The sequence below is a fragment of the Anser cygnoides genome, chromosome 1, assembly GCF_040182565.1.
Source record: "Anser cygnoides isolate HZ-2024a breed goose chromosome 1, Taihu_goose_T2T_genome, whole genome shotgun sequence".
Lineage (NCBI taxonomy): Eukaryota > Metazoa > Chordata > Aves > Anseriformes > Anatidae > Anser > Anser cygnoides.
In genome coordinates this window covers 20,040,764-20,059,901 of record NC_089873.1, presented here as the reverse complement: position 1 = coordinate 20,059,901, position 19,138 = coordinate 20,040,764, and the positions used below count along the sequence as shown (strand labels likewise).

General features: G+C 36.6%; 1 long non-coding RNA gene across 1 annotated transcript in view; it reads right to left on the bottom strand.

The window, feature by feature from the left end:
* Nucleotides 1–815: 815 nt before the first annotated feature.
* The window catches only part of LOC106040479 (uncharacterized), a 31,202-nt gene continuing 12,879 nt past the window's right edge, over nucleotides 816–19,138 (bottom strand). Inside the window, exons 3-4 of the long non-coding RNA XR_010828568.1 lie at nucleotides 5,758–6,114; nucleotides 816–1,148 (exon numbers count right to left, since the gene is read on the bottom strand). This is a non-coding gene — a long non-coding RNA (uncharacterized lncRNA). The remainder of the gene's footprint in view (nucleotides 1,149–5,757; nucleotides 6,115–19,138) is intronic.

Genomic DNA, 19,138 nt, shown 5'->3' with positions numbered 1-19,138 from the left:
GTGGGCGAAGATGTGAGAAAAGAAACATCACCAGGGCAGCTGACCTAAACCAACCAAAGGGATATTCCCTACCATATGATGTCACACTCAGCAATAAAAGGTGGAAAAAGGAGGAAGAGGGGAGGGGTGGGCTCTCGTTGTGAAAACTTCTGTCCTCCTCCCGAACACCGGCTATGTGCGTTGAGGCCCTGCTTCAAGGATGTGGTCAAGCATCGCTCATTTGTGGGAAGTAGAGAGTAATTTCTTTCCTCTGCACTTCCACATAGCCTTCACTTGTTTTGTTTAGTTTTCCCTTTCCCTCCTCCCTTTTCCCCTTTCCTTTTTTTCCCCTTTAGTTAGATTGTTAATTGTTTAGTTAAATTGTTTAGTTAAATTGTTTAATTAATAATAATATTTCCTTAATAATTATTATTTTTTTCCTTCCCTTTAATTAAATCATCCTTATCTCAACCCGTGAGTTGTTCTTTCCTTTACTTCTTCCCCTCCTCATCTAAGGAGGGGGAGTGAGAAAACGGTTGTGGTGTTCTGCTGCCTAACACGGTAAAACCACCACACCATACTTGGTTTTGCCAATGCCAGGACCGTTATAGAGCCCAGTGTAAATTTAAGACTTGACTGTGGACATCCACAATGTCTGTGTAACAGGCAGGACTGGCAACCTTTAAAAGGAAGTATTCCCAAACCATTGCATTTATCTGTGACTGATCATGTCATACAAAAGTAGATGGGATACGTGGTAGGCTGCACTTGTTTACATTGAAGGCAATCTGTGTATGAAAGCTGATTAAAGCTGAGTGAATCCTTGAGGTATCCATTCCTTGCTCCCCTTTCAGATTTTCAGTTTGTCCTAGCTGTGGGTAGACTTGGAAAACCTGAGATTGACACTTCACTTTATGACAGAGTAGTAAGACAGTCAGAGTGTGCTAAAGGAATAGACGCAATAAAGACATGGCCACAATCTGTTGGGAAGTGGGACTGTAGCAGAGTAAAACAAAAAATGTGAGCATTGAAAAGTGCCATAGTGAATTAAACAAATTCCATCAGTTTGAGTAATTCCTGAAACAAATCTTCTTTTTGGATTTCTCCAGAAGTAATGGGGTTCTGTACACCATTTATATCACCTTGCACTGAATTTGTGTAGTTTCATCCTGTGGAGAAAGAACAGTTCATTTACTGAAAGTAACTTTTATTTTTGCTTGAAAAATGTCTGTGGATATGTCATATTTTTGTGCTCTAGCTTAATATTTACACACACTTATTTAGTCCCAAGCAATGTAAATATAATAAAATGAGATTTCTATTAATATTTTCATCAGTCATACTTGATCAGTTCCTGTTATTGGAATGGGAATCTGGATGGCTTAAATCATTTAATAATCTGATCAATGAGCTGAGGGAAAGATTCTAGATGTAAATAGCTTACAGATTTTCTTTGGCAATATGCTTATGAGTAAGGAAGTCCTTTAGTGCAAAGAAAGGAGGAGGAGTTAGATACATTGCAAGCCAGACAAACCAAAACACCTTATCTATTTGTTCATTTGCAAATTAGTGCCTGCCTCTGATGCTGTACAAACACATAAACACAAATGCAGTTGTTTTGAAAAAGTGGGACAGAAATGCACTCCAGAGTGGGGTTTTGGTCAGGAGACTTTTGATCTTGAATATTCCTTAAGAGAGAAACCCACAAACTACCCTTATTTTCCTGGAAGTTTAAGTACAAAAAGGTAGCCTGTATAAAGCTTATAAAGCTTATTGTTTCAATTAAAGTTTTTTGAAGACACTACTTCCAAATAGAAGTATATAAGCTTTGGATGATTCTTTTTTTCCCCACAAGAGAAAAAAAACAAAACGAAACAAAACAAACAAACAAAGCAAACAAACAAACAACAACAACAACAACAACAAAACAAAACAAAACAGGCCTTTTGCAGTTCTTACTGATTTTCCTTAGCTGGAAAAATGAAAATGCAATACAAATATTTATTATGTTTCAGGTAACAGACAATATGCAAGTAGTGTAGTTGAAAAGATATGATTCTCTGTCTCTGTTTTCTATTTTAGTAGTAGAATGATTTTATGACCTTTAAAATCTTCTATGCTTTTTATCAACTAAGAAATACCAAGATTTATACTTTGCAGCTGTGCTTCATGTGATGTTTTAAAAGATCAGAGAATTCAGTTTTTCCAATAATTGCTAATTATATTTTACTATAAAAGTATGAATTTAGTCTCTCATAAAGACCTTTAAATTTAAGGTTTCTGTCCTATGACAAGATTCATGTTGGCAAATCCATTTCTATTCCTCTTGATTCCATTTATAGCATCAATGTCTAAATTAAGAATCAGCCAGTGACAGAGTGAGGTCATCACTAGACATGAATGCCTAGGTGAAGGCAGAGACATAAGATGAATTATGGGGTCCACTGAAACCAACAATAAAAATTCCAGTGCTGTATTTCACTTGGTATGATCATACCATTCTTTTCAAGATGAAATGAATGGCTTTTGCTATTTAATAAACATTTTCAATTAAAGACTTACAAACTTCAGTTATGAAAGGGGAGATTATATAATATTTACTGATTTGTGCTTCAAAGTATATTAATAATTAAATGAATTCTTTCACTTTTCTAAGTGTTTAAGAAAAAAGACCAGGATACAGTTTGTAGCAAATATTTAGCCTAAGTGTACATGAAAATTGAAGCTGAATTTTCCTTCCCTTTTCTAACCGTTTTGTGACTGTCTGTATTGCCAGTTAAATATGTAGTCCATACTAATAATAACACTGTGTCTACTAGTTAGTTAGTTAAAATTCTACTGCTACTGGACCTATCTCTAGGGAAGACACTTTATTCAACAAAATCTGAAGCTAACTCATGTTAAAGAGATAACTCCACTCAATCTATCCACTGTATTTTCCTCAATAAAAAAGAAAATATGCTAATAAGTATCACTTGAGAATAAAAATTGAAATAATCACTTATGAATTTACCCACAGCTGACAGCTTTATTAATCTCTGTAGCTGCTGTCATTTGATAAAGAACAACATATAATAAAAACTCTGCAAATTACCTAATTAGGCATTCTGCAGCAGAAGCTCTGCTATTATAACAACCAGTAATCAAGAGAAAAAAGATATCATTCGTCTTGGAAAGAAACAGCTCTTTGAGAATCTTTCTTATTTATGATGATCTAGCTACAAACCAATGAGAGAATAATGATTCATTGTCAACAGCAATATTCTGGCATGTAGCTTTTATTACTAAGAGATGAAGAAGAATCCTTGTGCTTGACAGGAAGTTCGTCTTCCAAAAATATTCTGGTGCATGTTTGTTACAGCTTGAACAGAAATATATCCCAAAACCTGTAAGCACTCTATCAGGAAAGCAAGGAGGACTCGGATTACTTTATTCATAGATCTACATGACTTTCTCCATTCCTTTGTCTTTCTAAGGAGAGATGTATCTAATCTCAAAAGATCTGTATCCAGTGCGAAACAATACCTTCCAAACACTAATCATGTTTGAATCAGACATGTATCTGGGATAATGGGGATGGGTTTTATCTGATCAGTGGTAGACATCTTCATTTGACCTATTCACTACAGGCTAGAGTAGAACAGGATTTTGTTCATCTCATCCTGAAAAGAATAAAATAAAAAAGTTAAAATAGGTCCTTGGGGACCTGTGATTAAAAATATCTACTTCTTTCACCTGACAGGAAAGGGAGCTAAGTAGCTAACACTGCAAACACCTGAAGCCAAGTGTGGATGCTTCTAAAATGTTTTCTTCCAGTGTGTTTACTGGTGGTATGTGTAACTTTATCTCATTATCGGAGTCACAGATTCTGTAGTCCTTTAATCTTGTGAAATATTATTAAATACTGTGGGAATGGAAAAGTAATAAGCTTTTGAAACTTCAGTAAGCCTGCTTGCTCAGTCTGGCTTTTGAGTAATGTGTCTTCTGCAGATGGAAGTAAAAACTTTTTAACCTCCCCCTTTCTTTCTTTAAAAGGCCTAAAGGGAAAAAGAGGTGAAAGAGGGAGGGGAGAACAGAAATTTTCCTGGGTCTGGTTGGGATCAAGTTAACTTTCCTTTTAACAGTCATGTAGCGCTGAACTTTGCACTCGTGGCTAGAACACTGTTGATAATGCACTACTGTTTTGTATATTGCTGAGCAGTGCTGGCACAGCACCAAGGTTGTCTCCCCACCTTCCCCAGAACAGACCAGTAGGCTAGGGGTGGGCAAGAAGCTGGGAGGCGACATAGCCAGGACAGCTGACACAAACTGACCAAATGGATTTTCCATACCATTTGATGTTGTGCTTGGCTGTTGTGAAAGCTGGGTGAAATGAGGAGTGGAGGGACATTTGTGGTTATGCAGTTTGTCTTCAGATGCAACCACTATGCATGCTTTCCAGGCTCTGCTTTCCAGGAAGTTACTGAACAATTCTTGCTGATGGGAAGGAATGAATAAATTTCCTTTGTCTTTTCTTTCCGTCCAACCTGTACTTTTCTTATTGAACTGCTTTTATCTCTATCCATGAGATTTTTAATCTTATTTTCTCCCTCTGTCCTGTCATACAGGGAGAGTGACAGAGTGGCTGGGTAGCCACTTGGTCTGGAAAACAGCCAGCATTAACCACACCCAAACTAAAAACTGTGTGAGAACATTTTCTTTCTAGAGATGCTTGTTTGTCTTGAAGGTATGAACAAAGCACTTCTTTTCCTCTGGAAATAATTAAAGAAGTTGCAAGAAAACTATGTAACAAAGGCTAGAGACACATTTATTTATTTATTTGTTGTGAATTTGAACTGTTCAAATAAGAAGGTATATACTCACTTTCTAATATCTTCAAGAAGTCTCAGCCCCGTATTTTATTTTATTCTTTCTCTGAAGTATTTCCTGTACATTGCATAGTGTAATTTTATCAGCTAACTGTTGTAGGTTATCATGATGCTCTTTCCTGTCCTAAAGCTTATGGCAGCATTGAATTTTTGTTAGGTTTAGACTTGTACAGAGCATCCAGTGACTGATGGATGTATAAATTTTCAAATTCTAAATTGAGATGAAATTTAAGATTAATTTTTAAGCTTAACAAAGAAAATACAAAATTAATTTTACTTTACCAGAATGTTTTTAATATGTGATTTACTTTCACTAATGTGATTTAATTTCACTAATGCAAGGCTTTAATTGCTTCCAGTCTATATATTCAAAGCAGGGGTTGGCTCTTAATGACAATAGCATTCAAAGCCCAAATATAGAATATGGGCAATCAAATGGTTAATTGTTCAAAAAGAAGTAGATCATGCAATTTATTCTTCTCACAAACCTAAAACAAAACATAGTTCTTGGAAGTGCATTAGTTAAGAAAACATTCTATATATTTTATATGTCCAGTCTATTTTATGCTTTGGACCATACCTTAAAAATATTCTTCTTCATGTCTTGAGGGACTGACATGATTGATTCAAAAAACTGGGGGGCAACTCTAACAACCAGATTTCTACAGAGATTCCTGTCTGAAAGGAATCTGTGTAAAACACATGAAAGAGAAAGACATGCTATTGCAGGCACAGCCAGCTCTCATTGAAGAGAAGTTGTCATTCAAAAGTGTATCATTTCCCATACAAATGGCTTCTCAGTGGTTGTTACTAGATATGCACATATTTATGCTTATTTCCAGGCAAAAATCCAGCCTTTTACACCTATTTTTGCAAGCACATACATTGATAAAAATTTGACATTTATTACCTGAGTCTGCCTGATACTTGACTACTCATCAGTCTTTCTGATAAGAAGTCTTTGGTTCTTCCTTTGTTCTCAATGATCTTATTAAATCTCTTCAAGCAGAAGACAAACAGAAATGCTGGAAAAATCTGAAAAAGACATCATGGGATGGCTCTATGTGCTGTAGCACCATTTTCACATGTAAGGTATTTATTCATTCACAGAATCACAGAATGGACGAGGTTGGAAGGAACCTCTGAAGATCATCTAGTCCAAACCCCCTGCCGAGCAGGATCACCTAGGATCATCCTCATTGCACAGGAGATGCACAGTCATTCTGCTTGAGATGCTTCATTCACTTTTGGTCATCTCACAAAGCTTCTAGAAAAGAAACTTTCAGTATTAGTAAAGCTTGTAACTGTGATATTTATAAACATTAACTTTACATAACATTCAGTAAAACATACAAGCATAATTTAAAAATAAATTAAAAGACCCAGATGGTATACAGTATTACTTTCTCTCATTATTTCTATTTTTTTTTTCTTCATTTTTGATAATTTCATCTGTCCAGGGTTCTTTGTCTTTTCATATATTTAATCTAAATAGGTTTGTATCCAAAATATTTCTGATCAAATATAATGCAAAATACATTATGAGAAATAGAATGTGCAATGTAATATTAAAAAATATAATATTAAAATATTAAATTAGGAAGATTTTATTATATTATATTTATGCTGTGAAAAAAAAGTACTTAAACATGACTTTTCTTTTTCATACTGTAATGCATTGGTAAATTTTTGGAACAAAAATGAGTGATAAATGGGTGATACTTTTTTTCCCCTTTTCCTGTTCCTTTCCTTTTCCTTTTCCTTTTTTATTCCCTCTCCTCTCCTCTCCTCTCCTCTCCTCTCCTCTCCTCTCCTCTCCTCTCCTCTCCTCTCCTCTCCTCTCCTCTCCTCTCCTCTCCTCTCCTCTCCTCTCCTCTCCTCTCCTCTCCTCTCCTCTCCTCTCCTCTCCTCTCCTCTCCTCTCCTCTCCTCTCCTCTCCTCTCCTCTCCTCTCCTCTCCTCTCCTCTCCTCTCCTCTCCTCTCCTCTCCTCTCCTCTCCTCTCCTCTCCTCTCCTCTCCTCTCCTTTTTTCTCTTTCCAAATCTGTTTCCACACTTGTTCATGCATTTATCTTTGATATAACTGTAGACCTCTATTTCAAGCTTAGTTTAGTTAAAATCTTAAATGCATTGGATGATTGATTGGCTTGCTGGACTTAAGTCTACCATGAAAATTGCCATGACCTAACCTTGTAATGTTTTATCTCTCTGCCCTGTCATAGGAATTTGAATGAGACCCATATTTTAATAGCCCTTTACACTGCTACCGAATGCCAAATCCAGTAAGCTTGACTATGTCCTTTACAATTATGAGTTGAATTGCTTCCTTCTGCTGAGGAATAGCTTTTATGTTACGCCATAACCTGATACAATTTTTGCTGTATTTCCTTGCCTTTCAGACTAAGAGGGAGTAAAACACATATCATCTCGATTATAACTTTATTCTTCTCATTTCTCCTTTCTTACAGTCTTATGGATTGATCTTTTCACTGTTGGTGTCTGGACTGCTAGAAAAGTTAAACGTTCTGGATTCTCCTTCTCCCTGTGTTGTGCATAGCAGTAACATGAACTTCCATTGCTCCAGTGTCTTCCAAAAAGGTTTTACACCAAAATGAAATAGCCAGCTGAGAAGCAAGTTATGTTTTTGCTTTTGGAAGCATTGAAAGAAAGAGCTTGAATAAAAGTTTTAATTCCTGTTCCTTCTTATCAGGAAATTCCATATTACCCATAAGAAAGCTGTTCTGTTAATATATCCCACATGACTTTTTTTTTTTTTTTTTTTTTTTGCTTTTTTATTTCTTTCCTGCAGAGATATAGATTTGGAGTAGAGGTTGTTACTTCTTGTGAATGCATTAAGTATTCACATGACGGGATAAGCAATCCTCCAGCTCCTTTGGTCACTTCCAGTTGAACTGTTTAGGGAGAGGCTCCTTCCTCTGGACTTTTTTTCCCTTGGGTACATCTATGTGGAACTGAAACCCCTCTGTGATGTTCTACATCAGGCAGTGTAAGTCTTTTCTCCAGTCTTTGTCTGTGACTGCATATGATTACAGCACACTGAAAAATGCAAAAACCTGCGGCAGCAGCCAGAAGACAGGGTAAAAGATGATTCCTGAATCTTGGACCTTAGCCAGGGTTAACCCACCAAAAATGACCATGGGACCTAATCTGTGTCTCCCAAGTGAACCTTCGCTGGTCAAACGAGAATCACACTCACACCAACTCTCTCTTTTCCTCTTTTTTTTTTTTTTTTTCCCCTCTAAAGGACTTTGTAATACACATCATGACATGTTTTACATGGGAGACGACCTGCTTTACAGTAAGACACCTTTCCAATGCATGGAGTTGAATTTTGTGATTAGATTAAGACACTATTATTTATCCAGTTATCTTTTATGACAACATAGTGGCACAGGTCAACTTAAAGTATTTTAGTATCCACATATGGTTAATGAAAAGGATTGAAAATCATGAGAAATAATGGAGAGTTTGTGGGATCTGAAAGGAACATGTTTTTCAAAGTGAGAAGGGGCAATTCTTAGTGCTCACAGACACAAAGGTAATGGAGTGAAATAGTACTTCTTGTATCATACAATCATTATCAGCTCTATGTGAGTGATGTGTGAGCCTCCAGGAAGTAGCATCCCTTCTGAAAACTCTAGACATGCTGAGACAGTGTCCACACAACAGGTTGTTTTTGTACAGGGTGAATTAGTTCATCAGCAGGAGCTGTATCATGCACAGAGTGAACAAGGAAGAGACTCAACTGTCTCAACTGTATTTCTGGAGAAAATTTATTCTTGAAAATGCTCTCACTGTTTCTATGTAATACTCACTCACCTGTTACTGACCTTCTAGGTATCCACATATTTGTCCTCTGACTTGTGTTTGAGCTGACTACTGGAAAAAAGGGTGGCTATTTGTACAGCTTCTGATTTAGGATAAGTAAAACTTTGACCTCTACTGAAATAATACATACATTTGAGTACTCCCTCTTTTCCACTCTGCCACAGTACAATTTTTTTTTTTTTTTTTATTTCTCTCCAGGTCACATTAGAATGAAATGTGTTTTCATTAGAAGCCATGAAGTACATCATAAAATGCCACATGTTGATTCTAGCAGAAATAGAGGCAACTCCAGAATTTCAGTAGAGTTGTCCTTGTTCAGACTAGAATCAGAATTTGAACCCTTTAAAAATTACAAAAAAAAAATGAAAAAAAAACCAAACACAACAAACAACCAAACAAAAAATTCTCATAAACAATTAGAGCAAATGGGAAAACAACTGAAAGAAAAACATCAAGTATGAGGATAGAATAAAAGTTAGTGTTCCAGTAAGCATCTCTGTAATACCTCTGAACCAAGATGTCCATTTCCTGATATATGTTAAAACAAACAAACAAAAATAAACAAAAAAACTATAAGAAGAACCTGAACTGTTTGCTTCAGTGAAATTAAATGCAGCTCAGATGTGTATGTGTATGCAGATGTAAAAGTAAAAATTGGGACTTTATAACAAAATAAGATGGAGGTAGGAGATATTTAAAAAAACAAGTCTATTACTAAATTGCAGACTAAAGCTACAGACATGGATATAAAAATTAAAATAAGACACAGAAAGAATTGAAATTATACAATTTAATTGAAAGTTATGTGCACAAATATATGAGCCAAAAATTTGGAAATTATTTCAAGACCTTATCTGTGCCTCCAAAATATTTAAGAAAAATACTGAAACTGCAAAGATTTTAGCAGAATTTACTTCTGCAAAGATGTGGTCCTCGTGCATACTGATGAGAGAAGCCCTGTTCTCAGGGGTTGTGACTAATTTTTGCCAACATAAGTTTACATCAGTAAACATACATTAAATCAATCTAGACAATAAACCATATATAGAAGTAGTTCTTTAAGGGTTGTTAGTAGAAGTTGTCTACTAATCTGTCAAGGTTTTACATAGATGGCATAGATTTACAGGATGTAGAGAAATATATTTTTTGTTGTTGTTTTTGTTTTCAGAATTTTTGCCTGGGCTTTCTTGTCAAGCATCACGAAGTGGGAGATCTAAAATGTAGTAGTGAGAATTCGTTTCATCACAGAACCACATTCTGGTGTAACATAGTCCAGTGTAAAGTGCTATGACACCACTACTATCAATTAAGAAGTTAGAGCAAAAGTTCCACAAGAACATGGGGAAACATTATTATTAATAAACTGAAGTAAATCAGGTGGTGAGAATGGCTTCTTTGGTTCTAACAATATGAAATATTGATCGAGATCTGAGGACAGACATTATAGAAACATATATGATGGGATTTCTACATAGAATTATCAGTAGTGTTTTATGAAGCAGGATATTGTCAGCGATGACATTGCGTGCTTTTCCCTTCATAAAAATGGACATTTTAGACAAGTTAATGAATGAATGATCACAGCATCTATTCAAGTAACAAAGCATATTATTAACAGTACTTTTCTTAACCTCTTTGTTACACAAATAAGGCAACAAGCTTAGATGTAGAAAAAAAAGTTTTATTTGTTAGAAAACGTGACTCTATTACCAGAAATCATAACATTTTAGAGGGAGGATAATATCCCACTTGCTTTACAACCATCATCAAATATTTAAACCTTGAGCCTTATTCTGTTAATGTAAATGTAAAAGCTTACATTAGAAAAAAATACAATAAGAGCAGAATTTTTAAAAGTGCAATCTCTTTAAATCCACTATGTCAGCACTGTACTGCATTTATGAGCTGTGTCCACCTATGGTACTGAGAAAGCAGCAAATGTCCTATAACATCAACTCTTTCTAACCACATATAACATCTCCAACAGAAGTGGAAATGTTCCCATCACATATTTGATGGGAATATGCTTCTGCTATAAGTAAAAGCAAGAATTCAAGCTGACTAAAAATTCAAGAACAGGAAAAAAATTACAGTGTATTCATGCTCTGCTGTGGAAAATAAAAAAGTATAAACAAAAGAAGGAACAAATAACTCATATATTCATCTTAGAGAGAAAAAGTTTATAGAAAACCCTTGTCAGACTTTAAATACACTTCATACTCTGCTCTGGGACTGTTCTTCATACTCTGTTTCTGGCACTGACATACTGGCCTTTTCCCTGAAGGCCGAGAGAGCTACCATTCCTCTAATGCAGTGCACCTGCAGCACTGGGCTCATCCTCCTTGCAGCACAGCCCTGCTGGTGCTGCTGCACCTTGGCATGCAGCTTGGACAAGGGCTGGGGCCCGCAGCCAGGGGTGTCTGATAGAGCATCCCAGGTGAATGCGGTCAAGGCAGTTATGGTCTGTTGGCATGTTCAGGCACCTGACACCTGGTAAACCAGGCTATATATTTTCTGCCCCACATCAGAGGATAAGCTTACCAATTCAAAAATATGAGATGCTAATTTTCAAAGAGGTGAGACACTGCTTCATCAACAATCAGCTGCTAACTAACTAACAAAAAAGAAAAACACACACATACAAATAAAACAAACAAACAAAAAAAAACTAACAAAACAACCTCACCTCACCACCCCCACCCCAAAAATCAATTTGAAGACTAAACCACAGTTTCTGATGCCCGTGGAAATGCTGATATAGACATATATACACACACAAATTCTTTTTGACTGTAGTTAGCTTTGAATGTGACCCATATCCCACAGAGAGCAATATTTCATGATGTATGAATTACAGCAAGCTGAAAATAAACCAAATACTTTCACAGAAAATACTTTCTATAAACTGTAATAATCAAAAGGTTTCCTCTCACTTGCTATGTAATGAATTGAAACAAAATTTAAATTTAACTGAACTGTTGGCTCTATTACACATGGAAGATTTTTCCCCCTCTTTGTCTTAAAGCATGAGCCCATATTCTGAGATTGCTTTTATACAGTATTAAGACTCTACATAGTATAGCTTAAAATGGGAAATAAGTTTACAGGAATGCTGTTATCTCAACTACATTATATAAACATAGGAATTTCTTGTTCTTTGCCAATAAAGGCATTTCTGTAACTGTTATTTTACAGGATATATATATATTTATTCCTGGATAGCAATTTTTATCTTATCATACATGATTATATTGGAAAATATCAAAGCTGTATGCAACAGCTGAGGCTATCTTTCTTTTGAAGTTTTAACGTCTGCATTTCAGAGTAGCTTGTATATTGTTGAGACATAGAGTTTACCCACTGAATTAGGCTTAAATTGTTGCATTCCTTCCCCCCCGCCTCCCCCAACAAAGTCTAATGAATTTGCTCTTTCAAAATGCATAATTCTGAAGTGCTGTGCACATTCAAGTCCTAAAACAGACAATGATAGTCTTTGCAGGTCATTTTAACTTTTCTCTGAATTAGAGCCTGTGGCTGTGTCAAAATGAAGCCTTAAACAAAACAAAGAACAGTAGTATGTGTCTGATTAAATTTACTCTAGTCTCCTTTGTGTCCTTGCTGTTCTCTAGAAAGGCCAATTACCTATATGAGAAAGTGAACATTTCACTGCTGAAGGGCAATATAAGGTCTTATTTCTCCAACTTAGTCATGGTGAAATACATATGCTACGGTTTTGGCTGCCAGAAATTGTTCTTTTCAAAACAAACGATGAATATTGCGGTTATTTTAGGGGATCTGTAGTCTCCACTGATGATTAAGAATTTGTTCTGAAAATGTCCTGTACTGGAGGCAGCTTTCTGTATAAAGCCTAGTCCAGTGAGCTGCTGACGGTCCTCAGTTGCTGCTGAATTAATTACCTCTTAGGAGTATTGAATAAGTCCCTCACTGCACTTACAGTCATGAATCGCTTGGGAAATATCTTTATGAATAGCCAGCAACTGCTTAATTTACCAAAACCACTTGGACACCCTGTTAATTTTATTTAACACACACTGGTAGAGCAAGGAGAGTGACTGAATTCTGTGGGTTGCTCAAGTTTTCTCATTTGTATGTTATCCAACCTGTGTTCATTTATCTTGCTTGGGCTCTACATTTCAATGAGCAAAGTCTTTTCTTATGAGGTCTTTTTCTTTCCTATGTACTTCTCTGTATTTCCTTCTTCTTTTCCTGATATCTTTCCTTGTCATTTTACACAGTGCACCCTGGCAGCCAAGAGGTCATTTTTGGGTGCATTAAACACAGCTTAGGCAGCTGGTAAAAAGAGGTAATTAAAGCCACTCCTATGGGGAGAGGCTGAGAGAGCTGGGACTGTTCAGCCTGGAGACGGGAAAGCTTAGAGGGAATCTTATCAATGTATGTAAATACCTGACAGGAGTGTGCAAAGAAAATGGAGCTAGGCTCTTTTCAGTGGTGCCAAGTGCCAGGCAATGGGCACAAACTAGAACACAGGATGTGCCATCTAACCATTAGGAAGCACTTTACTGTGTGGGTGATGGGGCAATGGCACAGGTTGCCCAGAGAGGTTCTGGAATTTCCCTCCTTACAGATCTTTAAAAGCTGTGTGGACGTGGTCCTGGGCAACACCTGTAGGTGTCCCTGCTTGCGAAGGGGGTTTGGACCAGATGACCTCCAGACATCCCTTCTAACTACAACCATTCTGTGATTATCCCTCTATATTTAGAGTTGTTGCAACCTTACCTTTTATATTATGTACAGTTCTGGGCTCCACAATATAAGAAGGATGTTAAGGTGCTTGAATGCATCCAGAAGAGGTCAACAATGCTGGTAAGAGGGCTGGAAGGCATGTCCCATGGCGAGAGGCTGAGGACACTTGGTTTATCTAGTTTGGAGAAAAGGAGGCTGAGGGGTGAACTCATTGCTTTCTGCAACTTCCTGAGGAGGAGAGGTGCCAGTCTCTTCTCCGTAGTAACCAATGACAGGACATGCAGAAACGGCACAAAGCTGCACCAGGGAAGGTTCATACTGGACATCAGGAAAAAATCCTTTACTGTGAGGGTGGTCAAATACAGGAACAAACTTCCTAGTGAGGTGGTTGATCTCCCATGCGTGTCGATGTTCAGGAGGCATTTTAACTTTCGGTTAACTCCAAGGTGGTCAGGCAGTCAGACTTGATCTTTGTAGGCCTCTCCTCTCTCTCTCTCCTCTCCTCTCCTCTCCTCTCCTCTCCTCTCCTCTCCTCTCCTCTCCTCTCCTCTCCTCTCTCTCCTCTCCTCTCCTCTCCTCTCCTCTCCTCTCCTCTCCTCTCCTCTCCTCTCCTCTCCTCTCCTCTCCTCTCCTCTCCTCTCCTCTCCTCTCCTCTCCTCTCCTCTCCTCTCCTCTCCTCTCCTCTCCTCTCCTCTCCTCTCCTCTCCTCTCCTCTCCTCTCCTCTCCTCTCCTCTCCTCTCCTCTCCTCTCCTCTCCTCTCCTCTCCTCTCCTCTCCTCTCCTCTCCTCTCCATCCTTATCCTATCCTATCCTATCCTTTTGCTTTTTTTTTTTTTTTTTTAATTTTCTTCCTTGTTCTATGCATCCATTCATCAAAAAAGGAAGTTTCGTGTCCAGTTTCTTGTCTTCTCCATTCTTTCCAGTTTCTCAGTTATGGATTTCCACAGTATCTTTCTCCTACTCTAAAACTAAAAAAAAAATATTTTTTTTTCATTCTTTCTTTTGCTCTTTGTATTTATCACATCCTTTTGCTACTGACACCTCCACAGACTGTCTTGCATGGGATCATCTAGTCATGTTTTCATGCAGTTCATCTTTCTACCACTTTAAACCTACAGACTTTCTGGCTTTTTTTTTTTTTTTTTTTATACACACCCTGAGATTCACTTCAGTATCACTTTATGTGCAAGATAAGCTACAAAGTTGTTGCCAAATTATATATATATATATATGTAGAACAAACAAACAAACAAACAAACCAAAGAGCAACACTGATGTTTTGACAGATGTTCCAACATGTCAGGATCCCATCTTATGCATTGCTACCATTAATATCCTTTTCTGAACAGTAAAGAAAACCTCACATGAAACCATTATGGGGACTTCAACAAATACTCTGAAAAAAGGACTAATTAGTGGCATAGAGATAAAAGAGAAATGTAAGCCAGCTTTAATAACTAATTGGGTAGCTTTATGGAGAAGATAACTGATTAGATAAGGATAATATGTCAAATTTAATCTATTTGGAATTCAGTGAAATTATAGAAATTTTGTCATGAGGGAATGACTAGCAACAGTGAAAAGGAGAAATAGAAGGGAAAGGCAGGAAAAATTGGCTGAACTGGCATAGGCATAGTGGATTGCCTTATTTATGATTACAAACAGGATTAGGATGTTATGCCAGTTATGCTAATAATAATTATTTTTGTATGTCACATTTTGAATATAGTATTGTATTAGACAATCAGAATATGAAAGTAAGCATGGCAATTTGATGCATTTATCAAAAAAGTTCAAATCCAATATTTGTGGTGTTCCAAGTATTCCAAGGAATATTACCCAAATACTTCTACTATATGTAGGAAAGAATTAATAGCAAGGAGCTACCTTAGCAAATCATTGTGCTCGAATCTGATTAGAAAAATTGAAGAAAGCTTAATTAAAAGATAGAATCAATCTGGCTCGGCTGATACGGTGGGAAGCATCTCTCTTGCTAGAACACACTGAAAGGGCTTGGTCTGCTGGAATTCAGTGAAGGCTGAAATAAAATGTGATCACTTTCTTCTTTTTTTCCATAACAATTTTAAGGGCCATATATCTGGGGTATAAGAGTAGGAGAGAGAAATAAAAGAGACATGTTTGTATGAAAACAATCACATACTGAGCACATATGAATCAAGAATATACATATGGTAGAAGAATTATGGTTTAATTAACACTATGAAAAGAAATAGGATTAGAAACCATTGGTTTTAAGAAGAAATTTGTTGCATTCTGCACAGGCTTTTGTAACATGATAGGGAACAGTATTTGCTGACCTGAGAGGTCCTGTCTAGTTCGATATCCTCATGTGTATTGCAAGCTAATACAATACTTTTCCCAAAAGCTGTAGATTTATTTTTCTTACTGCAGATCAGAGCCATGATAGATTAGTTCATATTGTTCATCCTGTTTGTATTGCATCACCAATTTTACAGAGGCAAAAACTGAAGTGTGAGCTTACCTTTGAACAAAGCCTGGTGTTCAAAGTGCTTTATACCTTAAATACGATGTCCACTGTGCCTTAGGAGCAAAGTAGAATATTACCACTGGCCTGTATATGCAGTGTATTTCCATAAATCATATAATCATGGAACGGCTTGGGTTGGAAAAGACCTTAAAAAATCTTCAAGTTCTAACACCCATGCCATGGGCTGGGATGCCCCACACTAGGTCAGGTTGCCCAAAGCTCCATCCAACCTGTTCTTGAACACCTCCAGGGATGGGGCATCCACAGCTTCACTGTATTCAACTTGTTCTAGTGCCTTACTGCCCTCTGAGTGAAAAATAATTTTGACATTTTTTCTGTCCTTGTTCTTTACAGAGAACTGTCAAGGGAGAAAAGTAACATGAAAACAAAGTCTTAGAGGCTAAATGTTTTGATCATTTTACTCTACATAGATATCAAATCCAAATGATATCCTCAGAAAATCCAGTGATGGAAACATTGCATAACTCTAAAATTCATTGCTCAGCTATCTTTTGTTATATAGTTTCAGGCATGAAAATGAAAAGCTATTTCAAAGCAATATAACTATATATATGAACATATTAAAATAAATATGTCAGGATAAATAATTGTATATTCTTAAACATGTGCATCAGCCATACACTCAATTCTTCTGTATAAACTCCTGCCTTCTGAGAACTCTGAAAAATCATGAAAGATCCTCAAAACCTACAAAAGGATGATAAAGATCTGCATTATTTTCTTATAATACCATTTTGACAATGGGTTCAAAATAAAAACTCCTTCTTAGCTCCACAATATAAACAAGATGTTCCCAAGTAGGAGAGGTGATGATGGATAGAAAGAATTTCTATGGAAATGAAAACAAATACTCATAATCAGGTAATTTTTTTTAGAGATTTTTTTTTTTGACTACAGCCTTCTGAGATTTGAGTTCAAAATGTTTCTATCTCCAAAAAAGTGATATTACTGAATGCATGATTTCTTACAACAGTACAAATAGGAATGTATGAATTTTTGTAAAGGAAGGGAAACAGGTTGCTTCTGTAACTCTTGTACTCAGCTGCTTCTTTATATGTTATCCAGGTATGGATGGTGTGAAAGGATTGATTCAGACCTTTGGCCTTGCTACTCTATTCTAGAGCTAACACAATTTACATTCCTAAAATATTCTGGTATTCAGAAGTATTCTGGTCCTTTTTGTTCCAGATTTGGTGTAGGGAGTCAGGGAGTCAGAAAAGAGCTACAAAGCTGCTTTGGAAATACAAACAATGTCAATGTGGTGGAAAGACAGGGTGAGATGGAGATAGAAGGAGATTTAAATTGTTTTTTGCTCCCTATTATATTCACACCAGAACACCAGTTTCTTTGATGACTCATGCTCTGTGTAAAATTACTTGCAAAAGGAAGAAATCCACTAAGTTGTGTTTACATACATCTCACATTAATCCTCATCTCATTGGCGTTCTGAGAAAGTACCTTCTTGCTCAGGCTCAATCCACGGTTAATTCTCATTGTTCTAGATGGTTCATCATTCTTCCTAAAATTGTTTTAGCAAGAAAAATGAAAGTCTGAAGACTCTCAGCAATAGGTTTTCCTACATTCCCATGCACTTCCAAAAATTGTGTATGTTTACACAAAACATGCTAGAGCTCTTTAAAAATACCTTAGTTTATTCAAATGAGCTACCCCAGGAATAAGAAGTTTTGTAAGCACATTAGCATGTTATGAGGCCTAGGGTCATTTCTGTTGCTTGGATCCTCTTCTGAAGCAAAGTCTCTGGCTATAACATGATGATAACCACAGTTTCCTAGTTGCAGTTATGCTTCTGTAGCTGAATCTAGTAGGGATTTTGAGGGTATTAGATATTTTCATGCTGAGGCCAAGTGAGTGCTAAGGAAAAATGTGTTCTTTATTTCTGTTATGAGACTTTCTAAAGATTCCAATGGCAGAAAGGTCCAATATGTTGTGAGCTGTATAAGCACTTCATAGAAGGTTAGATCAAAGACTATTTAGACCATATATTTGCATAAAGGGAATTTGTTATGACTTTTGTGTACTGACCTTTCTGCAATTTCTTTCTGGACATAAGCTGAGAAAGTCTATTCCTTTTCAGAACCACTCACTGTTTCTGGTTATTTTGTAAGCTTATAGAGATGTGTCTTTTGTTAAGGTGACCTGATTTGCATCCTCACTAAAAATTGCATTCAAGCAGCGTCACCTCAGAGGAGAATAGGGAAAGGCATATTATCACCTCTACAGTTGTGTATTATCAGGTCAAGGTTGAAGCAAGCCAGAGGGAAAATGTATTTGACTGCTGCTTGCACTTTGTTTTCTTTGTGACTGCATAAAAGGACTTCAGCCTCCAGAGATATAATTATAGCGACTTTCACAGGCACTAAATCTGTGCACACAAAGATGGCATACAGAACAAAAAGCTACAAAGAGAAAAAGACAAACCTTGGGATTTTGGTCTGATTTCTTGACCCTAGTGGGAAGACCTCTATCCTAAAAGGTTATGAAAAAACTTCAGGTTCTGTATACCTTTCACTTTTGTCAGACATAATTGGCATTTGGGAGGATACGCAGCACAGTAGTTAGAAACCATTTGCCAATAAGTGCATTTATAACCAAAGCTTACACCATGCAGGCCAGTAGTTGGTCTCTATTGAAAAGTATCAAACTAGAATTAGCAGACTGGAACTGAAATGTTAATCTTTCCGTTCTAAATATCCTAGGACTTCTCACTCTGTATTACAACTTAAATTAATATAAAAGTTGTTAAAATGAACACAACAACATATCAGTGAGCTAAGAGCTTTTATTCAACTGTCTAAAATAATAGATGAGGAAACCTCGCTGAAAGATGTGGCTTTCGCCTCTGACAATATTTACTGTCAAAAAAAAAAGAAACACCATTGTACATTCATATCATAGTAATAAATGTACAACAAATTAAAAGAGAACACAGCTCATTAGAAAGCATGCAGATGCCATTTTAAATGCTTTCAACAATAACAATATGATTCCTAGACTTTTAGCAACTTGAAGACAACGGGTAATCTATTTTGTAATAACAATGTTGAAATGCCATATTCATTCCTGTACATTCACCATGATAAAGCTTTCAGTACAAAGGCTTCCAGCTAAGAAAAAGCAAATCCTCTCAGTGTAGAGAAGATATGGACTTTTATGTTAAGATTAGTATTA